Source organism: Eleutherodactylus coqui, chromosome 9 (assembly GCF_035609145.1).
Source record: "Eleutherodactylus coqui strain aEleCoq1 chromosome 9, aEleCoq1.hap1, whole genome shotgun sequence".
Lineage (NCBI taxonomy): Eukaryota > Metazoa > Chordata > Amphibia > Anura > Eleutherodactylidae > Eleutherodactylus > Eleutherodactylus coqui.
In genome coordinates this window covers 130,361,772-130,387,606 of record NC_089845.1, presented here as the reverse complement: position 1 = coordinate 130,387,606, position 25,835 = coordinate 130,361,772, and positions in this window count along the sequence as shown.

Here is a 25,835-nt window from a genome sequence, read left to right as displayed (position 1 = left end):
AAAAACGTTTCGGCGCGGGACAACCCCTTTAAGGAAATCTACTACTGTGTGTGAAATGGGGATGTCAAAAATGAGCTCTCTTTTTAAAATACCCTGGGAGTTGTACCTAGGGACTCATATATAGATGTAGCGAAGGTTAACTTGACCACAATAACTTTGTGATCATTTTCTGCTAGGTTAATTTATCTCAATCCATTAAAAAAACTACTATTATTTTATCTTAAGACAAGAAAACCCCATTATAAAGCAACTGAAAGGGTAAACAATGTGGGCACAGAAAGCCAGCATAATGCATTAAGAGTCAAGTTAAACTTTACTACAAAAACATACTTGATCTGCACAGAGAGCTACACGAGTTGCATTTGACCGTGACACCACAAGGAAGACTACAGACCATTGTCTGGCTACATAGGCCAGTTGTTGCTTATGAACAAAAGCTACTTAAATAGTAATTATTGTCCCAGGAAGCGGTTGACTATAATGTAAGCATAAGAATGAAAATGTCTATAGCACTGAATGGTTCAGTGTGCATTACATAGGACTGGGGGTACTGACTCCATTTCTAACCCGCTCCCCTTCTTATCCTAAACAAAAAACTCCACACAATTGGCTTTTTAAGTGGGGTAGGCCACAGCTTTATTAAATTATTTTCCACCTTTAAAATTCCCTTTAAACTTTAACCCTTTCCATGCTTAAACCCACCAATTTTTGCATGAGACCAAGAGGCGTTAGAAAACCCCAATATAAATCAGGCTTCATGAACTGCCCTTCTCCTACCAACTGCTGGCATGGAAAGAACTTTCCACCTCACAGGATGCAGCATAACGCCTATACTGCACTCCGCCCCACCCCACCTGCCAGCACCAACATTGCTTCTAACCCATCCTGCAACTTGGACAAAAAAATATCCAACCCAATATCATTGAGGTGTACTCCATCCTCCCTAAGAAGGCTCCAATCCTGACTCTCTAACACCCAGTGCCTGACTGCGACTCCCCCCACTGACTGTATAAACCTAGACATCTTCACGTTCACTACCTTCCATACCCTATCAATGGCCTCCGGGTTCCTCGCTCCTTTCTATACCCTCCTTGCTATGATATCTGACCATATTAATACCTAATACGATACCACCTTATCGAAACATTCCTGAAAACGCACAATGTCCTGCTTCATCAGTGCCAATAATTCCCCCACTTTAACACTCCCCAAGTCATTGCCTCCAGCGTGTATAAACAAAATTACTCTCCAGGGGGTCCATCTGCTGATCCGCAGCACCTCCTGCAGCAGCTTGGACCACTGAAAACCCCTGATGCTGTGCCAATGCACTATCGCATTCTCCAAGACCAAATTCTTTCCAACTGGCCAAACTCCTGCTCTCCTTCCGGCCCAATAAATGAACGAGTGCCTAATGATCCAAATATTCCACATCTCTCTGGCTGTAACAAGATAACCAATGGAAAAATGCCAAATCCATCTATAACACAACTTTCCACACTAGTCACATCCTACTCTATTAACACTTGAAACCACCATTAAATCAGGACGCACATATAACCGGTACACCTCCGACTTCCATCTACCCAAGTGTTTCACACCCTTTGCATTCACACCAAAAGCATCCGCGCTCCGATCCAAACCCAACTTCTTCAGATACGACCGCAAAACCTTATCCGACACAGATTTTAAATCAGCACTTAATGCTAACGACGTTTGCAGGACGTGCGGGATAATAAAAACCCTAGAGAAGCACTCCCCGAGAAGGCTTGCCTCTTGCTTCCTGTAGTACCTGTCGAACCACGGACGCAAGTAGCTGCTTTTCACCGGCGTTTGCTGGGACACTGGTTGCACCCACCACAGCAGTGGCCCGCTGTCTAAGAAAACAGTGAATCGCTGCGTGTGATCCTCTGCACACGGAACATTCATGGTGGAATTTACACCGGGTGTAAAACCTACAATGGTCCTCGTTGAAAAGCCAACACGAACCATTGGGTCTTGGGGCCGCAGCTGCTGATTTCTAACCAACGGCTACAGCTCCTCCAGGAAAGGTCACCTTCTGCGGCCGCTGTACCAAAATCAACTGAATCCATACATCCGTCGCTTTTGCGGCCAATCTATTGCACCTAAAATCCTTGTCAAAGCGCCACAAAGCCCCACCTCCTGCATCTTGTACGCGCAATAGATAGTATTCATATATACTATGAGTTATGGGCTTTTTTTGGGTTGATGCTGACAGGTTATATGTGCCAGCACCAGAAAGGCCTGGAGCCAAGTCCTGAACGTCTTAGCCACCCGCATTTTTTATCCGCACCCCCGCTTGGAAAAACGCTCCTTGTCCACCGCGATGTGGTCAACCAGCAACAGTGACTATATAGCTTTAATGTTTTCCACAGTTTCTTCAGCTATCCCCCACCCAGGGGGGCCACTCCACAAAACATAGAATCTGCAGACCTCAAACCTGACACTGATTCCCTGTCAGGTAGGCTGACCAAGCGCTTGCTGAACCACCGGACACTGGAAACTCTTTTTCCCAATCAGGCGGGCTGACCAAGCTCCCTTTTGAACCACAGGAAACTGGAAGCCCCTTTTTACATTCCAATTTTTCTAGTAGCGTTTTCAACGCAAACACAAAATCCCCATCACATGTATTGTCAACCGTAATAACATTTTCCCATGCATCCTGACATGTCAACTCACCGGCCCTTCCGTTCTCAAGCTCCACCAAAGGTTGAATGTGCACCGGTGCCGCCTGCTGTTCTCTGCTTCACTGTGTGTTGTTCCCTGCTTCATCCCCTTTTTCTGGAAGAAGCACCACGGATGCTTTCTTCACGACGACCGTCAGAACAATCTCAGGCTGGTCGTCCTGTTGCCTGTCTACTCCTCAAATGTCGGTCACAACCATCACTTAACAGGGATACCAACAGTGAATGGTGGCACCATATAAAGTAGGGCCGTCCCTGATGCCTGCTATGCCCACCACCGTTATCTACCTCGGGATAGTCTGTCCAATCCTGCTGAACTTCCTCCTGATGACGTGGCCTTTCTTCTGTTGAAAAAGATGAAGAAGAACCAGGATCCCCGTAAAATTGACCTCACGCTGACCCATGGCCCATGCGAGCCACTCGCAAGGCACCCTTACTCCTACTTTCTACTGCAGCACAAGCTCCTCCCCTGTCCCAAAAAAACCTTCCGCCTGCACACCGCATGGTTCACCCCTGCCCTTCCCCCGTACAAGGTCTGCCTGCTGCACTACTGCCTGTTCTAACCCCCTCAGCCCCCATGACCTATCCCTCACTTCTGTGCGGCTGCCCTTCTGCCTAACGCTCCCTCTATACTGCAGCTCATTCATTCCCACGCTGCTCTCCTGCCTTTCTCTCCTTCTCACTCCCCTGCTGCCTTGCCTTCCCCACCTACACAGTCTCCCAAATCTTCTCCAGTAAGTTTTCCATCTTTGTATTCTTCTCCATGTCTTCCTGCTCTGTCCTCCTCATGACACTCCTGGCTCCAACTGCTGCGTTCCTCTTCTCCCCTTCCTTTCTCCTTCCCTACCCATTATACCCCCCCCCTTTCTTCTACTTCCTGTGGGTCGCATCCCCCTTATACCTCATGTGTTTAAAGTGACCAGACATCCCTATGTAGGTGGGACAGTCCCGCTTTGGGACCCTGTGTTCTGTCTTCTGCCGGGACTTCAGCAGGATAGCAATTTGTCCCGTTTTCTGGTGATGTCTGGTCACCATTAAAATGATTACCAGCCGAGGTGCCGTAGCTCCCCGGCTGGTAATCCCTCTGCAGTGCTGCGGGCTGGATGCACACACTGCCGACAGTGTGTGCATCCGCAATCCTCCTCCCCTCACCTCTCCCCCTTGCTTCTGCAAGAGAGGGGAGGAGGCGCTGCTGTGGGTGCACACACACCTTCGTTAGCAGCACAGAGGAGCATCGGCACGGTGAAGATCAGGAGGAGGGTAAGTATATGGGTCACTGTAGGGGGCACTATTATTGCTCGGCAGGTATAGGGAAGGGCTAATACTATGGGGCTACTGTGGAGGTCCGTATTATTGCTGGGCTAGTATAGGGGAGGGCTAATGCTATTGGGGTCATGGCGGGGGTCATTGTTATTGCTGGTCTGATAGAAGGGAACACTAATACTATGGGGCTACTGTGGGGGGCACTATTATTGCTGGGCTGGTATAAGGGAGGGCTAATACAATTGTGGCTACTGTGGAGGTCACTATTATTGCTGGGCTGGTATAGGGGAGGGCTTATACTATTGGGGTCATTGTGGGGATTACTATTATTGCTGGGCTGGTAGAGGGGAGCACTTATAATATGGGTCTACTGTGGGGGGGGGGACTATTTTTGCTGGGGCTGGTATAGGGGAGCACTAATACTATAGGGCTACTGTGGTGGGCACTATTATTGCTGGGCTGGTATAAAGGAGCACTCTTACTACTGGGGCCACTGTGGGGGGTCACTATTACTACTGGGGCCAATATATGGGACCCTATTACTACTGAGGCCACTGTAAGGGGTAGCATACTTCAAGCTGACTTAGGAGATGTTTGCACATGGTGGAAATGCTGCGGAATGTCCACAGCAAATTCCGCATCTTAAAAAAACAGTCAAAATCTGTACCATTGGTGCAGATTTTGATTGGCAATCAGTCGCGTATTCGCTGCCGTTTTTATACTATGCTGCGCTCCCCTTCTTTTCCTCTGTGGGCTTTCTGCTGTCAGCTCTCCCCGGCTTCCAGTTCCCAGTGGCTTGCTCAGGTGTGGCAACGCTGGTTAGGTGATGCTGGTCTGCTGAGGCCACTACAGGCTATTGGGAACTGAAACCGGGGAGCGCTGATAGTGGGAGGCCTATGGATAGAGGTGATGGGGAGCACCGCATAGTATGAAATCAGCTACCTTCAACACTCATGTGGTGAAGAGAATGGAAGAGGAAGAACGGGACATCAATGTGAAGAGTTAGTAGCAAGCGAGGAGAGAGTGTGAGAGAGAGAGTACAAAAGCAAGTCCTGACCACCATGCAGAGGTACTATGTCCAGGGAATATTTGTGGAGAGTCTACCCTTTCCCTTTTTCCAGGAGTGGTTCCAAACAGATAACTAGGACTGTCAGGCCGGTGTCATCCTGAGTATACCCCTTCCAGGAGTTGTTCTGTACTGTTCTTGGTGTATCATTGTACCTTTGTGAAGTGTTCCAGTTACTAAAGTAAAGTTTTCCCAGGCCATGACCATTCCCAGGGACTGAGGTACTAAAAAGTTAAGTATGTGCACTCTGCTTATTACCACCGACATCCTATACCAGTGGGAAAGGAACGTTGGCGTTATCCGTGACAACCTAAAAATCTCATTAAATGTTTATTGGCAATCCCTATCCTAGTGGCACTTGGGCTGAGGTCACGTGTAGGCCTCCGGGAAGGGGACTGATAATTGCCACCGTGACAGTTTTACCCCCCAGCTCCTCTGCGTGGGCCTCGTGTCCAGGTCACCACTAGGGTGTTTTATAAGAATTAGTTAAATTGATGTAACAGATGTAACAAAGTTTAACTTGAATCTAAATACCCTAAGGGTGGTTTCACATCTGCGTTTGGGGTTCCCCTTTCCTGCTCCGTTTGGGGAACAGGAAAGGGGAATCCCCACGGCTGAACAGCACCAGACGGACGCCATTGGCTATAATGGGGTGCATCAGCTTTCTACCCAGCTTCTCAGCTTTTGGACAGAATAGCGCTGCATGCAATGCTTTATCTCCCAGTATTCTGAGCCGGAGGTTCCAACGCAGATGTGAAATCAATCTTACTCTCTGTTGGAGTTTAGCCTTTATTTATTACCTGAAACTACAGGTGTTCTGTAAAGTGTATTGCAAATTTCTCAAAGTTAACAAATTGTGCTCTACTGTCCATGTAATAAAAATGACTTGATCAAGTTGCAATGGTGCACAAGCAGAGTATGGCAGGTTGGCCGAGTATGCTAATGGGACCTTTAAGGCTGTGGGTTCCCACATTGAGCGTGCGGTTACACAGTGTATTGTCCTGAGACACAGAGGAGCTGAGGTGATGCCCCCATGAATGTGTTGCTGAGAAGGGGCTGTGTGAGTGCAGACGTTGCTAGCATAGTAGAATCATCCCTGTTGAGTGCTGAGCAGTTGACAGTGATAGCCGGAGTTCTGATGGATGAGTACCACCTGGGGAATGTGGTCAATTACTACAGAATGAATAGACCCATGTTGGTATCAAGTGCTATTGTCATATATTGTTTCCACCCGCTGCTATGATTTGTAGAAAGTTTCTTCCTGAAAGAACCATTAAAGCATCATTATGTGGCACTTGATCTTTTCTCTATCGCCACCCCATCGACACAGATATAACATATGACCAGTACGACTTTGTAAAGCTTGGGTCACCTGCAGATAATGGGAGTAGGCCAGACATGTCAGAAGCAGCTGGTCCCATTCTGTGAGTCTTAAGTCAGCTACCATAAATCAAGGTCCAGAACAAGGTTTGTTTGCTTTTTGGATATGTGGTATATAGACCCATAGAGACTTGCCATGTAAGGTTCATGCACATGATTTTGCTGTCCTTATACAACCTTCCTTTTTTTTGTGGTGCAGTGGATACCAGATGGAATTGATTGACGGCACTAGTTCAATATTCCAGTTCAGTCTGTAGAAATGTGCACCTTGTAAACTCATGGAGCTGAATTCCTACGTTTACCTGCATTTTCCAGCTCAGATCGGATATAAGCAGATCCAGCCAGGTCAGCTGTGCTATGTAAATCCCTGACTAAACAAGATATGATAGTAGCTATGGGCCTTTACAAACAGAACCTCAGGGCTGTTCAGTACTGTGTAACAACATAACAGATTAGTTCTGTTACCTGGAGAACCAGCAACAAACAGAGGTGCAGGTGGAGGGTCCTATGCAGAACTGGGGATTTAACTGTAGAACTTCCAAAATAGGGTTAGTTAATATGAAGCAAAGGAACATTTTACTTCTTAGTTATGGGAAGATCACAGTAGGAGACCACCAAACACGGAGAATGTAGGATATTGGTAATATACTCATTTTAAAAACAATCCCTTTCCTAGAAGAAGGTGTTGGGATTCAATGAAACTTTGTAATCTTGTTATCAGTAACTGATTACTATACCAGAGCAAAATGATGTTTTCTGCAATAAATTAGGCTCTAATACCCTGTTGTACCACCTGTAGCTTGGATACAAGATGTGATATGGGCGGGCATGGAGGCTCTAGTACCCTGTTGTACTGCCTTTAGCTTGGATACAAGATGTGATACGGGCGGGCATGGAGGCTCTAGTACTCTGTTGTACTGCCTTTAGCTTGGATACCAGATGTGATACAGGTGGGCATGGAGGCTCTAGTACCGTGTTGTGGCGCCTCTATCTTGGATACAAAATGTGATACGGGCGGACATGAGGCTCTAGTACCTTGTTAGGCCACCTCTTGCTTGGATGCAAGATGGGACACAGATGGGCATAGAGGCTCTAGTACCCTGTTGTGCTGCCTCTAGCTTGGATATAAGATGTGATACCGGAGGGCGTGGAAGATCTAGTATCCTGTTGTACTGCCTTGAGCTTGGATACAAAATGTGATATGGACGGGCATGGAGACATATCAGTCCACATTTGCCTCTAGATCATGCAAACTCATAGGCTGTTGAAGTTGGCGTCTCAGATGGTCCCATACATCTTCTATTGGCGATAAATCAGGTGACTGGTAAGGCCATGGAACTGTGACAATGTTGTGTAGGCATTCCTGTGACCCCCCTTGCCATCACACCAGCAGGGGGCAGTGTGCTGCTACACGGCAAAGGCAGGATTGAGGTGCTCACTCCTGGGTCTCCAGATACGAACACGGTTGTCGCCAGTGCCCAAACTAAACCTGGATTCATCACTGAAGACAACCCGGTTCCATTCTGTAACCGTTCAGTTTTGTCATTCATGACACCACTGTAAACATGGGTGATGGTGCATGTCAAAGGCAGTACATATAATTGTCAGGACAGTGTCCGGGATATGGGGGTCCCTGAGATATCCCGCAACCCCTGTCCCTGCCTACTTGCCCCCCTGGGCTAACCCCCAGGGCGACAACTGGGCGACGGTCCCTACCCTCACTAGGGAAGCGGGACACGGGAGACAAACAGACACAGAGACAAGCAACGGTAGAATGGTCAGACAATCCGGGTCGGCAACAAGAGGGTACGCAGTACGGAGGGGTCAGGCAAAAACGTAGTCAAGTCCAAAAGCAGGTGTCAGAAAAGCCGAGGTCACAAGAGCAGTCAGGATAAACGCGGGTGCAGCTGGAGAACCAAACTAACACTGGCGAGGCCTGAGAGGAAAACACACCTATTTAAATGCTGTCAGCGCTCCCGCCCCAGAAGCTGATTGGGGCGGGGAGCCTGACAGCAGCAGGGCTAATCAGGGCGGTGCTGGGGACACGCCCCCAGTCTAGCTGCACAGACAGTTACTAGGGAAGCCAGCCTGGTAGTCAGGACACTAGAAGCACCAGCTGCCTCCCCAGCAACCCGGCGGCGACCAGTCTTACAGCGGCCCGGGGAGATCACAAGAACCGGGGTACCTCTGCGCCGCGCTCCTGCACCCCGGGTGGCCGGACCGGTGGTGCGGGCACGGCGGCCCCGAGAGTTGCCGGTTCTGACAGTACCCCCCCTTCTACGGGGGTACACCGGACCCCCATGGCCAGGTGCGGGCTTAAGCGGGAAAGCCCTGTGGAATGCCTGGACTAGGCGTGGCGCATGAACGTCCCTGGCAGGGACCCACGTCCTATCCTCAGGGCCAAATCCTCTCCAGTGGACCAGGTACTGCAGCCCACCTCTAACCCGTCGGGCATCCACAAGCCTTTCTACTTCATACTCCAGTTCCCCCTGTACCAGAGAGGGAGGAGGCGGGTTCTGGGTGGGGAGAACTGGAGTCACATACTTCTTAAGCAAGTTCTTGTGAAAAACCTTGTGGACCTTCCAGGGGTCAGGAAGTGCCAACTTATATGACACCGGGTTGATAACCTGAGAAACCGTAAATGGGCCAATGAACCGAGGAGCAAGTTTCAGGGAGGGAACCTTAAGTCTCAGATTCTTAGATGATAATAAAACCTGCTCCCCGACCACAAAAGGTGCAGAGATAGTACGTCTTTTATTTGCGTATTTACGCAGTTTCTCTTGGGAACCCTGAAGGTTCTTACGAACCTGGGCCCAAACTGTGCACAGTTCTTCGGCGGATATGTCGGCGGCCGGATTGTTCGAGACCAAAGGAGTAGAAAGCGAGAACCGGGGATGGAACCCATAGTTACAAAAAAAAGGTGACAGTTGGGTCGACGAGTTACCATGGTTGTTAATAGCAAATTCGGCGAGAGGTAAGTAGTTGGCCCACTGATGCTGGTTATCAGAGACAAACAGTCGCAGATACTGGATAAGTTCTTGGTTCATCCGTTCAGTTTGTCCGTTACTCTCGGGATGGAAAGCGGAGGAAAAGGACAAATTAACGTTTAGATTTTTACAGAAGGCTCGCCAGAAGCGAGCGACGAACTGAACCCCTCTATCAGACACAATATCCTCGGGGATCCCATGTAACCGAACAATCTCCTTGATGAACATCTCAGACAAAAGTTTGGCGTTAGGCAACTTGCCAAGTGGAACAAAATGAGACATTTTGGAGAAACGGTCAACTATTACCCAAATGACCGTATTCCCCAGCGAGGAAGGCAGATCAGTAATAAAATCCATGGACAACTGGGACCATGGCCTGGACGGAATGGGCAAGGGCAGAAGAGGCCCCTCAGGACGTCTCCTGAGGTTCTTCCCCCTTGCGCAAACCGGGCACGCGGACACAAATACCCGTACATCCTTAGCCATGTGCGGCCACCAATAGAGTCTGGCCGCTAACTCCAGAGTACCCCTGATACCGGGGTGTCCAGCTAGGACTGAAGCATGTGTCTCCTCTAACACTTTCAATCTCAGTGACAACGGGACAAATAATTTGCCTTCCGGAAGGGCTTCAGGAGCAGATTGTTGAGCGGCGTGAATGAGAGGTGAAAGGTCGGAGGAGACAGCAGCGAGGACCACCCCAGGGGAGAGAATGCTCTCAGGCTCCGGCTCGGAAGGTTCCGGAGAACCAAAACTCCTAGACAGGGCATCAGCCTTGACATTCTTAGAACCGGGTCTATAGGTAACAACAAAATTGAACCGAGAGAAAAACAAGGCCCAGCGGGCTTGCCGAGCATTTAACCTCTTAGCGGAATCTAGATAAGTGAGGTTTTTATGGTCAGTGAGTACCGTAATCTGGTGATGGGCTCCTTCCAAAAAATGCCTCCACTCTTCAAAAGCCCACTTAATCGCCAGCAATTCCCGGTTGCCTATATCATAGTTCCGTTCGGTGGACGAAAACTTCCTAGAAAAATAGGCACACGGTCTAAGGTTGGTGAGAGTGGAGGGACCTTGGGACAGTACCGCTCCCACACCAAACTCAGAGGCATCTACCTCCACCACAAAAGGACTGGACAGATCCGGTTGTACTAGGACAGGTGCAGACGAGAACGCCGCCTTTAGGGTATTGAAGGCCCTCAGAGCCTCAGAAGACCAGGTCCTCACATCTGCCCCCTTTCTGGTGAGGTCCGTTAGAGGTTTAGCCACCACGGAGAAGTCTTTAATGAATTTGCGATAGTAGTTGGCGAAGCCGAGGAAGCGTTGAAGGGCTTTCAACGACCCTGGCTGGGCCCACTCCGTGATGGCCTTCACCTTTTCAGGATCCATCTGGAAGTCGCATGGCGTGATGATATACCCCAAAAATGATATCTTTTGTACCCCGAAAACACATTTCTCGAGTTTAGCAAACAGCTTGTTATGTCTGAGTCGAGCTAGCACAGTCTGAACGTGAGTATGGTGACTCGGCAAGTCGGAGGAAAAAATCAAAATGCCGTCTAGATATACAACCACGAACACCCCCATGATATCCTGAAACACTGAGTTCATGTACCCCTGAAAAATGGCGGGGGCGTTACACAATCCAAAAGGCATAACTAGGTATTCAAAATGCCCGAGGGGCGTATTGAAGGCGGTTTTCCACTCATCCCCCTCCCGAATGCGGATGAGGTTGTATGCTCCCCTGAGATCAAGTTTGGAAAACCATCGGGCACCAGCGACCTGGTTGAGGAGGTCAGGAATGAGTGGAAGAGCATACTGGTTTCGGACTGTGATTTTATTTAGCTCTCTATAGTCAATACAGGGCCGGAGACCCCCATCCTTCTTCTCAACGAAGAAAAACCCGGCACCCACCGGGGATTCTGAGGGCCGGATGTGCCCCTTGGCCAGGCTGTCCTGGATGTAGTCCCTCATGGATTCTCTCTCTGGAACCGTAACGTTATAAATGCGGCCCTTAGGAAGTTTGGCCCCAGGAATCAAGTCTATTTTACAGTCCCATTCCCTATGAGGGGGCAGAGCTTCAGATAATTGTTTGGAGAACACGTCAGAAAACTCGGAGAGGTATTCTGGTAGGGGGCTCCCCTCGCAGGTGGAGATTCCCACCTTCACCGCACGAAGGTGGTTGGCACAGCGGGGACCCCACTTTACCAGTTCCAACGTGTCCCAATTTACTACCGGGTTGTGCTCCCGGAGCCAGGGGAGGCCTAGGACGACGTCCACAGACAAATCTCTCATCACTAGAAAGGTGCAGGTTTCCACGTGTAAGGCTCCTATAGTAAACCTTACTTCAGGGGTCACCAGATTAACCACCCCTGCTTGCAAAGGAGTGGAGTCCACTCCTGAAACCAGAATCGGAGTTTCTAAACGTAACAAAACCCCGGACAGTTGAGCAACGAAATTAAAGTTAACGAAATTAGCCGCAGCCCCCGAATCAACAAAGGCTTGCCCAGTACGGTGGAAAGCATGAAATTCTAGGGTGCAAGGCACTAACATTTTGGACAACACAGGGAGTACCTTGGCTCCTAGACAGTCCCCCCGACAACTGCCTAGGAGCGGGAGTTCTTCCTGCCGTGGCTTCTTAGCGCAGGTAGCAATGCGGTGACCCGGCTCCCCACAGTAGAAGCAGAGGTTCTTCTTCAGGCGGTGTTCCCGTCGTTGCTCGGGGTTCACGGCTCCCAGCTCCATGGCCTCGGTGGTGGGAGGGTAACAGGTCGGGTCAGTCGAAGAAGTAGACGTGGGGAGTGGGGTGGTCCGAGCGGCGTGTCTGGCCCTCAAACGTCGGTCGGCTCGAATAGCCAGCGACATGGCTTGCTCCAGGGTTTTAGGCTCTGGGTGGGCCACAAGTAGGTCCTTGAGACCCTCAGACAGACCGGTCAAAAATAAGTCTTTTAGGGCGGCATCGTTCCACCGGGATTCCGTACAATGTTGACGGAATTGGGAACAGTAGTCCTCCGCCATCTTACAACCCTGGCGCAGGGCCAGAAGTTTGGAGACTGCGTAGCCCGCCCGGTCGGGTTCGTCATAAATTTGACCCAGGGCGGAAAAAAAGGCGTCAAGGGATAGTCGGGCTGGAGAGCCAGCTGGTAGCGAGAAAGCCCAATTTTGGGGCTCTCCCCTCAGGCGGGTAATTACGATTCCCACTTTCTGGTATTCAGTACCAGAGGAGTGGGGGCGGAGATCAAAGTAGAGCTTGCAGCTCTCTCTAAATGCAAAAAACTGATCTCTCTCTCCGGAGAAGCAATCCGGAAGCGTGGCTCGAGGTTCTGACATCGTTCCTGGAGCGGACGAGGGCTGCATGGGACCTGCAGCTGCCACTTGTTCCCGTGGCTGCAAGCGGGCTGTTAGGTCCTGGGCAAGGGTCGTAAGGACCTGGACCTGGTTCGCTACAGCCGCCACGGCCTCCATCGAGGGGCTCAAAGTTGCCGGGCGGATGCAAGGGTCTGACCTTAGTTCGGCCAGTGTTACTGTCAGGACAGTGTCCGGGATATGGGGGTCCCTGAGATATCCCGCAACCCCTGTCCCTGCCTACTTGCCCCCCTGGGCTAACCCCCAGGGCGACAACTGGGCGACGGTCCCTACCCTCACTAGGGAAGCGGGACACGGGAGACAAACAGACACAGAGACAAGCAACGGTAGAATGGTCAGACAATCCGGGTCGGCAACAAGAGGGTACGCAGTACGGAGGGGTCAGGCAAAAACGTAGTCAAGTCCAAAAGCAGGTGTCAGAAAAGCCGAGGTCACAAGAGCAGTCAGGATAAACGCGGGTGCAGCTGGAGAACCAAACTAACACTGGCGAGGCCTGAGAGGAAAACACACCTATTTAAATGCTGTCAGCGCTCCCGCCCCAGAAGCTGATTGGGGCGGGGAGCCTGACAGCAGCAGGGCTAATCAGGGCGGTGCTGGGGACACGCCCCCAGTCTAGCTGCACAGACAGTTACTAGGGAAGCCAGCCTGGTAGTCAGGACACTAGAAGCACCAGCTGCCTCCCCAGCAACCCGGCGGCGACCAGTCTTACAGCGGCCCGGGGAGATCACAAGAACCGGGGTACCTCTGCGCCGCGCTCCTGCACCCCGGGTGGCCGGACCGGTGGTGCGGGCACGGCGGCCCCGAGAGTTGCCGGTTCTGACAATAATAAGACCAAATGTCCTTTAGCTAAGTGCCTGGAAATGGTTTTGACAGACATAGGGAGCTGTAACAATAGTGCCACCTGTCTCTGGATGGTGGAGAAGGAAACAGTTGGAGCTGCTCATGCTTGTTGGATGATCAGATGATCCTCTCTACTGGTGGTCTGTCGAGGGCGTCCTAAGCCCTTGTGTGTGCCGTCACACATCCACTGGTCCCAACACCTCCTAGCAGGCCCAGGTGGCAGAAAATTCGATAGGACCATCCAGCTTCTCATATTCCAATAATGTGCCCCATCTCAAACGCTGGGCAAAAGCTCTTCTTACTTCGTAGAGGCATCTAGTGGTCAACAAGATCTACACAAGTAGTTTCTGAGAGCCTTTTTATAGGTCAAAGCTGAAACCTCTTTTAGGTGGCAAGACCATTCATCTACTCACGCCACAGCTCTCATCATTTGCATATCTACGAGTTTTGCTGCAAGACGACAACTCCTTCTAGAATTTCATTTTGACGTGCACGGGAAGCCAGGGATGTGCCTAATTTATTAAGAGGCACACACCTCTCAATTAATTAAGCTCTTCTCTCCCCAGTGCGCTGTTTATTCAGACTGCCATATTAAATATCAGTCTTAATAAATATACCCCAATGACTAAACTTAGTAACACTAGTAACATAGTATGTAAGGCCGAATGAAGACAATGTCCATCTAGTCCAGCCTGTTTATTCCCCTATGTTGTTGATCCAGAGGAAGGCAAAAAACCCCAAGAGGCAGGAGCCAATTAGCCCTTTTTGGGGGAAAAATTCCTTCCCGAATCCCAAATGGCAATCAGACTAATCCCTGGATCAACACCTAATAGTTCCTACCTGCCTGTATACCCGGATTAACAATTAACAGTTATATCCTGTAATAACCTTCCGCTCTAGAAAGACATCAAGTCCCCTTTTAAACTCCTCTATGGATTTTGCCATCACCACATCCTCAGGCAGAGTTCCACAGTCTCACTGCTCTTACAGTAAAGAACCCTTTTCTGTGTTGGCGATGAAACCTGCTTTCTTCTAGAAGTAGCGGATGCCCTCTTGTTACCGTTGCAGCCCTGGGTATAAACAGATCAAGGGGGCGATCCTTGTATTGCCCCCTCATGTATTTATACATAGTTATTTGATCACCCCTTAGCCATCTTTTTTCCAGAGTGAATAATCCCAATTTTGATAGCCTCTCTGGGTATTCCAGTCCCTTCATTCCATGTATTAATTTAGTTGCCCTTCTTTGAACCCCCTCCAGCACTGTAACATCTTTCCTGAGCACCGGTGACCAGAACTGTGTGCAGCATTCCATGTGGGGCCTGACAAGTGCCTTATATAGTGGGAGGATAATGTTCTCGTCCTTCGCCCCTATACCTCTTTTAATGCACCCCAGGACTTTATTAGCTTTTGCAGCAGCTGACTGGCATTGGTTACTCCAGCTTAGCCTACAACCCACTAGTACCCCCAGGTCCTTTTCCACATCACTTTTCCCTAGCAGTACCCCAGTTAGTGTATATTGTGACATCCGTTTCTCCTGCCCATGTGCATGACCTTACATTTATCAACATTGAACTTCATTTGCCATTTTTCTGCCCAAGCCCCCAGCTTATCTAAGTCTGTTTGTAGCCTTACATTGTCCTCCGTTGCATTGATTATATTGTATAATTTTGTATCATCTGCAAATATTGATATTTTACTGTGCAGCCCCTCTATCAGGTCGCTGATAAATATATTGAACAGAATGGGGCCTATTACTGAACCCTGTGGCACCCCACTAGCAACGGTGGCCCAATCAGAGTATGAACCATTAGGCATTGTATTCTGAAAAGTTCTGCATTTTTCTGATATACCTTGGGGCACATTTACTTAGACTAGCCGTCATTACTGTGCAAAATGTCTACAGAGATGCAAGTCTCTTAACCCTTTCCAATCCACTGTCTGATGTCTTCCTACACTCTGATTGAAGCTTGTACAGCTCCTATGTCAGAAGACGGCCGACAGGGTATTCTTTCCATCTATTGCCAGCCACTCCGCTGTTGGAGCCTCTCTGGTGCACACACAGTCTGTAGCCAGCAGATGGCACCGTTCTATAACAGCAAAAAGAGAAAGCCTTATAGGAAACCCTGAATCCAAAATTGGATTGGAAAGGATTAATACATTTGTTGCATCTGGTGGCACGTTCCTTCATCAGACTGAAATCTATGCCAACTGGAGCTGGAGTTTGTCTCCATTTACATCAGTGTGATGTTTGGGTGGCCACACCACCTAATGCTAGGCCCTGCCCAATTTTTTACTAAAGTGACAGGGCCTGTCAGAAACTATCAAAAAGTTGCAATGTTGGCACTTGCAGCAAAATTGTGAAATTTTGAAGCCAGAATTCTGGTGCAACAGACTTCATAGCTACTTTGTGTTTCAACTTTCCAGATACGCTTGCTGTCAGCGTGTAAGATGTGCAGGTGGATGGTAATTTATTTAATGCTTGCATGGCAGTTTTGATGTCTATCCACCTACTGGTCTGACTTGCTCTTTTTAATGTTATAAAATATGGCTTTGATTATAGTGACGTAATGAACATTTTTTTCTTTTGTGGTCAGATATAATTGGGCTTTCATTTGACTCTTTATGATTTGATATATGCTTTTTCTATGGAGCTATGGTTAAATGTTCTGCTAAGTAAACAGGTCTCACTGGATAGTAATTTATGCCAGTCAGGGGCAAGGTCAATTTGCAGTAAACTTTAAACTTTACTGTACACATATATACATATTTGTCTCCATAGGAGGGCACAGAAACGTTAAACGTTGCATAACATACTGTTCAAGCGGTAACAATTCATAGTACACAGTTCTAAAGGTCACTGGCCTTGCAGTAACAAGTATCAACTATTTACAAACTCTGTCTTTGATTATTGCTAGTCCAATTGGGTCCCTACCTGATACAGGGGCGATCACACAGGTGATTCCTGTGGCATAAGATCTCTCCTACAGTGGAATCCATCCACTCAGGACATCATCCCATCTTCCAGCTCTGTAACCATTAACCCCTTGAGTGGCACGCCCGGAAAAGTTCCGGGACGAGCTCCACTGCTCATAGCGATACTGCCCGGAAGATTTCCGGGCTATGTATCACTATGGGAGCTGCAGAGCACAATGCCACAAGCTGTGACAGTGTGCTCTGCCTGCACAGACCCACACAGAGCAGTGCAAGGGCTTTTAAAAACCAGCAGAAGATATTGCCGACCTGTCGGCAATGTCCTGCTTTGTTTACAGGTTGCCATAGAGACCATCGGCTTGTCAGAAGCAAGCCGATGGTCTCTGTGGCAGGGAGAGCTGGTTGTTAGCTGTCAGAGGACAGCTAGGTACCTGCTCTTACAGCAGAGATCAGAGAAACCCTCCGATCTCTGCTGTGTTAACCCTTTACATGCTGCAGTCTATGTGACTGCAGCATGTAAAGGGCTGTCACTGCAGCATGTAAAGGGCTGTCACCATCGGACCCCTGGAATGTGATCAGGGGTCCTGATGGGTCCCTGTGGAAGTCCCCTAAAGGGACAAAAAAAAAAAATTTTAAAAATTAAAAAAAAAAAAAGTAAAAAAATTATTAAAAAAATTAAAAAAACACTTGTCTCCCTTTACTTTGTAAAAAATCAAAAATACAATCACACATGTGGTATCCGTGTGCGTCGTAATGACCCAGAGAAGGAAGTTAATACATTATTTAACCCCTTAATGACATGGCCCCTTTTTTTCTTTTTTCCCCATTTCTTTTTTCCCTCCCCCCTGTTTAAAAAATCACAACTTGCCCCGCAAAAAACAAGCCCTTATATGGCCATGTCAATGGAAAAATGAAAAAGTTATGGCTCTTGAGACGCAACTGCAAAACTAGTTGAAATTCAATGATTAGACCATTTTAAAAAACCTGCCCTGGTGGGCACGACACGGTGGTAGGAAACCTGCCACTCAAGGGGTTAAGGGCTGATGCACAGACGGAAGCATTAATTCCTCTTGACCCAGCGGCACAACCCTGATGCTGCCTTATCACTGGACCTTGGCACTTAGCAGAATAGAGGGTAGGGAAGCTCCCTCATTTCTCATGTGCGTCTCGTCGACTCTGTCCATCATAGGCCTCATTATCACTGCAGCCATCATTTCTGCGACCATCATCATTTAGATAAGGCAAAACGAGAGTCCTCCTTCTTCCAGAAGCAGGTGATCTTGCTTGGGCCATGCAGCGGTCTGCAGCCATCCTTCAGCCGCATGACCATTGCTCCCCAATGCTAGCCAGGTCACCCCGCTGCAGCAGCCAACACAGCAACACCTTTCCTGTGCTCATCCCCAGTAGGGGATGATTGTACTCCACAAGGCATATATGGCATTGACTACTATGGTGCCACACCCAAGTCTCATGTAGGGTCCCTCTTACTGTCCTCCCCACTGCGAAAGGCCCAGCACAGTCATTAGTGGTGTCGTAGCTCAATCTATCAGCCAGCATGGGCAACTATGCAGCCACCGTATATACTTAGAAATTGCATTACAGTTACATTTCGGTATATTTCCATGTGCACAGGCCATAAAATAATAATAAAGTATACTTTACAATGAGAATTATTAACCAATTCGCCACATGCAAATTACTTTTGATTCTTTAGATATTTTAGATTTAAGTTCTACATAGATTCGGTAGATTCAACTCATGCCACATAGTAAAAATGGCTACAAGCTATGACAGATGAAACTATATTGAGGGACTATAGATGTGTTTTATTTCGAAGTGCAAAGTGCATTTCCTCACAAGTATACACCCAACCTCCAAGGTTAAGCTTTCTCTTCCCATATTACAGGATCTTCTCCATTAACATTTCCTACAGACTTTTATCTCATGTGCATAATCCCAACTCTCCAAGTGAAAATGAATTCTGTCTTTTTCGGCTGAAGTGCTTTTTTTGTGTATGTGTGCCTAAGGATTACTCAGCAAAGGCCGCCATTAATCCAGTCAGCCCACTTCCTCGACCTGCGCAAACATCCACTTTCCAATATTTATTTCCGTGGTTCACATCAGGAAAAATAACCTTTTTGGGAAAATTCAAGAGAAAGTTGTATTGCCAGTACTGACCCATCAAGCATATGACTTATTCGACCAAATGATCTTTGATGAACCAGGTTGGTGATTGTAGATATATTAGTGAACTGCATGTAACAACGCTCTAATATACACTGCTACCAAAACCACAGTCCGACCGAAGAAATTCAGAATACAAGCTGTCATCCAGTAATGTAGCAGAAGATATGTTTAAAAGGAGTTGTTTTCTTTGACATGCAATGTAATTGCATATGAGCTGCAGGTATATCCGTGACCATAGGGAACAATGAGCTCTAGGTTACGGATATCCGTGGTAAAATAGAACATGCTGCGTTCTATTTTCAGTGAACATATTATGCAAGTCAGACACGCTAATGTGAGCAGAACTGTGCAATTCAATGCATTTGAATCGAGGAATCCGCAATTCAAATTCGGTCGTGTGAGACCGGCCTAACTCAGGATTCTTGAATATGGGAATGAATAATGGGTTTTCTAAATCAAAGAACTCCTTTAAAAAAATCTCAGTGACCATTGCTCAATGGAAAACTTTTAGCTTGGTGTACACACACACTTCCCATACAGTTGCAAGAAAAAAAAAGTAAGTGAACCCCTTGGTATTACCCACATTTTTGCATTGATTACTACTAAAATGTAATCTGATTGTTATCTATGTCACAATTATAGACAAACACAATCTACACTCCAGCAGTTGTCCCATTCATGTACTTTATTGAGCATACTGAAAAAATAGCCACAGTGCAGGGAGAAAAATAATTTCCACCAAACATTTCCTGTAGCTGCAAATACAATTTTGAGGAGGAAAACTGGACCTTTCCTCTCTGAATATGAGTTTTGGGTTCATCAATATTTCTTGGATGCCTTGTGTGCAGAGTCTTCTTCAGGTCATGTCACTGCATCTTGATATGGTTAAGCTGCAGACTCTGACTTGGCTGTTCAAAATGGATCTCTTCCACGATCTAGGTATTTATACCCAGGACTGACAGTAACAAGAGGAAATCCTCTGCGTCTAGGGAAAAGAAGGTTTCTACACCAACATAGAAGGGGGTTCTTTACTGTAAGAGCAGTGCGACTATATAACTCTCAACCTGAGGACGTGGTGATGGTGAATTCAATAAAGGAGTACAAGAGGGGCCTGGACGCCTTTCTTGAGTGTAACAATATTGCCGGTTATAGTCACTAATTACTTCAGAAGGGTCGGTGATCCAGAGAGTTATCTGATTGCCAGTCTGAGTCAGAAAGGAATTTTTCCCCTTAAATGGGGAAAATTGTTTTCTACCTTATTGTTTTTTTTGCCTTCCTCTGTAATCAACATTGGAGAGGGGTAAATAGGTTGAACTAGATGGCCATATGTCTGATTTTGGCCTAACATAATATGTTACCATGTAAAACACAAACCACCTTTTTAAGTATTCTTAGAGGATTTGTGTACTTTGGGTCGTAGTTTTATTATATCACCCAACGTCTCTTCAGCTTGAGGTCATGGACTACTGCCCTTACATTCTCTTGTAAAATGTTTTGATACACCTTAGAATTCTTTGCTCTCTTTGTGAGGTAGCAAAGCAATCCCAAACCACAATGCTCCCTTCATCATGCTACACAGTTGGAATAAGATTTTGGAGTTGATGTGCAGTGTTCTTTCTTGTGCTAAAAAGTTCCACTCTTGCTCATTTGTCCACAGAACATTTTCCTAGAAGCACAGTGGAATATCCAGGTGGTTTTGGGCGTAGTTGAGATGGGCATGAATGGTTTTTTTGGACAGCAGCAGCTTCCTTTGTGGTGTCTTTTCATGAACGCCATACTTGTTCAGTATTTTTCTAATAGTGGACACAGAGGTTTTTGTAGTTTTCTGTAGGTCTTTTGCTGTTACCCTCCTCTTTTTCAGGATTGTCAGTTGTGTTCTACGACTGATCTTAACAGGGCACCCACTTCTAGAGAAAGCAACAGTCCTAATTTTCTACATTTTGTAGATAATTTGTCTAACAATGAATTCTCAGGTCTTTAGCAGTGATTTCATCGTCTTTTCCATATTCACATACCTCTATAGTACTACTTTTGAGGTTTTTTGAAAGTTAAATACAATATAAAAAGTCCCCCAAGCAGGTTGTGTTTTATCAGGTGCAGAAATATAAGAATGTCCTGATTCTCAGAAAGTCACTATTCACATGGTGCAGACTATAAAAAACAGACATGATATCAGATGGAAAGCGAGTCTTTCCACATCCTAGAGCAGATGCTACCACTTTCTATCAAATTCATCTTTGCAATCCGTGTAACCTTTCCTTTTATTCACTCTATGTTCAGGAAAAACAGACTATGGTGCAATATAGTCTTCAAGCACAGGAAAGACAAATCCTTTTTATTCTACTCACAAAGCTATGGTTTAAAACAGAATATAAATGCAATTCACAAATTTATGAGCCCCCGCCGGACTTAAAGTTTCGCACAGCTTCTTCCAAGGCATAGTACCTTCACCCACGGAAGGATTTTTTTAGTGTATTTGATGAACCATTACATATTGTAAAAATATTCTGCAATAAAAACAAAATATTCATCGAGTAAAAAACATACATAAAGATACAAATAAAACAAGCTTCTATCAATAAAGGATCATATTGTGTCTATCGTTCTTTAACCATCACTCCGATCCCATGCTGCAGTATTAGAATTGATCACATCGCTAGAAATGTCCGACAGTGGTTGGAACAGCATGACCAAGACTTCCAAGTACTTTCCTGACTCCTTAATTCCCCAGACTTGAACCCAAATTAGCATCTGTGATACCCCCTTCATCGTAGTGTTCACTCTATGGATCCTTCCACATGTACCCTCCAGCAAATAGAGTTCATAGTGGATGAAAACGCTGACTTTAGGCGCAGAACTCGGAAGGCAAGGAGGAGGAAGCTCCAGACCTGGAAGTAAAATCCACAAATGTATTAGATATGTCTTAAAAACATGAATATAGTAGTCAGCCAGACCCCCCCCCCCCCACTTCCAGTATTAGTCCAACATGTTTCAAACTGTTAAGTTCTTAATCATGGCACCATGACGAAGAACCTAAAGTTTAAAACACAGTTGCCAATTAGCTCCTTGAAGAAAGGGTGTCCTGGACCAGCTTTACTATCTTACATTCAAGTCCAACATATCACATTAATAAACTCCAGCGGCGACCCTAGGTCACACACCAGCAGTACCATAGGTAGACTCAACCACCAGCCTCTCCGGAATAAGACTTCTATCATTCTATGCCAGACTCTGTTTTCACCGTTTGCTTGATAAAGGGCTATACTGCTCAAAATGTTGCTTGGATATATTGAACATGTGATACATCTGTAATAAAAATATTCACATAGTGTGGGCAATCCTGTCTTGAAATTTAGTCAAATCTGATACTTTTTAATTTATTTTACCCAATTTTACTGGTATTGCGTTTTTGAATCCTCTGCTGGCGTCACGTTCATATGCATTCTTCTTCTTTAGTCTGTGGCTGAACTAAATAGAGATACAACTTTGCGGGTGAAGATGTAGAGATGTGAAAGGCATATGCGCAATTCCTCTAGCCTTCACTGAATAGGTCAGGACTAGAGATGAGCGAGCGTACTCGGAAAAGCACTACTCGCTCGAGTAATTTGCTTTATCCGAGTATCGCTGTGCTCGGGTCTGAAGATTCGGGTGCCGCTGCGGCTGACAGGTGAGTCGCAGCGAGGGAGCAGGGGAGAGCGGGCGGGAGAGAGGGAGAGAAAGATCTCCCCTCCGTTCCTCCCCGCTCTCCCCCGCAGCTCCCCGCTCCGTGCCGGCACCCGAATCTTCAGGGACGAGCACAGCGATACTCAGATAAAGCAAATTACTCGAGCGAGTAGTGCTTTTCCGAGTACGCTCGCTCATCTCTAGTCAGGACCAGATTTTGTTATCGGAAGTACTGTATTGCTGGCTCTTGTTGAAAAAGAAAGGAGAAAATGATGCATGTGGAAGTATCTAAAGAGACATGGTGTGCAACGGGAGCAGATCCCAGCATGAAAGATCCTGAAATGAGGTAACGGCTGAATATGGGTGGTTTTACATCTCTGCTCGGGGAGCAGGAATAGGGAATCCCCCTGGCTGAACAGCTACGTCTCTGGATGAAACCGAACAACTATAATGGGGTCTGTCTGCTTTACGCCCTGGCTTTGGACAGAAGAAACCATCATATATTAGCAAAAATAGGAGTGCTTTGGCCAGTTTTTTTAATTAAATGAAACCTTGGAATACCCCTTTAACACAGAAAATCACTTAAAGGGGTTGTCCCGCGCCGAAACGGGTTTTGTTTTTTTTCAACCCCCCCTCCCCCGTTCGGCGCGAGACAACCCCGATGCAGGGGTTAAAAAAGAACACCGGAGAGTGCTTACCTGAATCCCCGCGCTCCGGTGACTTCTTACTTACCTGCTGAAGATGGCCGCCGGGATCCTCTCCCTCGGTGGACCGCAGGGCTTCTGTGCGGTCCATTGCCGATTCCAGCCTCCTGATTGGCTGGAATCGGCACGTGACGGGGCGGAGCTACACAGAGCCGGCATCCTGCACGAGCGGCCCCATTGAGAAAAGAAGAAGACCCGGACTGCGCAAGCGCGGCTAATTTGGCCATTAGACGGCGAAAATTAGTCGGCTCCATGGAAACGAGGACGCCAGCAACGGAACAGGTAAGTGAAAAACTTCTTATAACTTCTGTATGGCTCATAATTAATGCACAATGTACATTACAAAGTGCATTAATATGGCCATACAGAAGTGTATAGACCCACTTGCTGCCGCGGGACAACCCCTTTAATTTATCTCCTTACACTATGAATTTTTACTCAATGCGTTAAATAATAATAAAAGACAATGTGAGCTGTGTTATTAGTTTAGCTGGATTATATAATATACTTATATGATACTTTTGAGTCACATTATTATGACCACCTACGTTTGGCGTCAGCAGTGCGTAGCCTGTGAAGGGAGTGACGTGTTGTGGGCTAGCTTGGAATATAAGGTGTGTGATAGGCTGTCTGCTCATATATCACTCCTTGTTGTCATGGATAAAAAGGGGGCTTTATCAGAACTGCAAAAAGGGATGATTATTGGCTTTCGGGCCACAGGTGGCAGTATTTCTCACACAGCACAGTTTGTGAACCGTTGGCGTGTTGTTGTGGTGAAAGTGTATTGTGAGTGGACAAATTGGCACCATTGGGAATAACCAACATAGAAACTGCAAAGCACCACGTGCCATTGGTGAATGTCTGCTACGAAGGTGTGCATGGCCTGACCAATATGCTACAGTAGAGCAGCTCACCATGAAAATGAACCTGGGGGCTACCAGACATATGTTCACAATTCAGTGAACCCTACTATGTATGGGGTTCTGAAGCAGATGGATGGTCACTGCATTTATGCTAACAAAGGTGCAGCAGAAGAAAAGGTTTCAATTTAAACAGCAGTATTGGAATTCGGCCACCGCTGATTGGCAAAAGGTTGCCTTCTCCAATGAGTCACGTTTTCTGCTTCATTGAACAGATGGTTGTTGGCATGTCAGGCAAGACGTATCAGAGAACAAAGACCCTTCAACCATTAGTGGAAGAACAGAAGCTGGTGGCGGCAGAATTATGGTCTGGGAAAGTTTTTCGTGGCATTCTCTGGGCCTCTCATCCATGTGGAAGGCACTCTGAACCGATTTGGTTATGAATCCATCCTTGCAAATCATTTACACTTCATAAATGTGGTTTGTCTTCCCTGGGGCAGATGGGATCTCCCAATAAGACAATGTGATATGTCAGAAATTCATTTCATGGCTAGAAATGTCAGACAGTGGCTTTAGATACCTGAGACAACCTACTGGCACCTTATTGATTCACTGCTAGCCAGTCTAGCTGCTGTCCAAAGCGACACACAGTGGTTACTCCAGATATTAGTTGGTGGTCATTATAATGTGACTCAACTCTGCATATCAAAGATGATATTTATATCCGGCCAAGTCAAAACCTGGACCTATATCATTGAGATTTTCTGAGGGATTTAAAGTAGGCTGTGCATATAAAGAACCCTTCAAACATCACAAAGCTGAAAAAAATATGGAGTAGTGGAGTAAAAAAAAATCTCCCAATCGATGGGGGAGACAATGATAAGTAATTGCTTCTGGAAGTTGTTTCTGCCAAAGAGGACAAAACCAGGTCTCAGAGCCAGCGAAGAAAAATACATATATGTGAATGCAGAGTCAATATACTGTTTATAGTGCATAGTCTTAATTTTTATATACGGTTTGAATAATTATTAAAAAAAAAACAAAAAACATTTTCACACGTGTCTATGTGACTGAAAACAGTTGAGTACAAGTCACTGCACTACCTATATAATGAATACCATGGAACATCTAGAGGACAATGTTTCTGGAGAAACCGCTCTTGGCTACAGTGTAAAGTAACTGAGATCATCACCACATGGCCACACTTGGATTTCTGTGTATATCTTTTAAGTTTGAAGATCACGACTCCCCCGAGTAACAGCAGCCTGGTTTTTTCTGCTTATTATAACATCAGCCCTATGATGAAATCTGCTATCATCAAACAAATCCAATCCAGGCTCTATTACTGTCTTACTAAAGGTTAAGCTGAGACTTTCTTTCGATCCTATGAAGCGAACTTTACTCCTGCTACCCTTCCAATATGAATTATTGGCTATTAACCAATTCTTAAAATGTTTCTTACCCAAATGCTACAGTTAGTAGCAGATTTGTGAGTAGTATTAAATGTTACATAAAGCAGATGAAGTTAAGATGGTAAACATCCAGAATAAAAAACGTGTGGAGAACATGTTATCTCTCACTGCATATCATATGGTGAAATACACTGTCATGCCAAAAGTTACGGGACAGGAAATAATATTGTGTAGGACACCCTCTAGCCTGGCGTAGTGCAGCAAGTCAACATTGCATCGATTCAACAAGTGGATAGTAGGGATGTTGAACCATGCCGCCCCGATAGACACCCACAGCTCCATATTATTTGTAGGCGAAGGATCTCAAATGCAGATGGCCCTCCCCATCACATCCCCTATATGCTCCATTGGGCTCATGTCAGGCAAACGCGCACAATTCACAGGAACTCTCCAGGATGCTCCTCGAAGCAGTTCTAGACAACC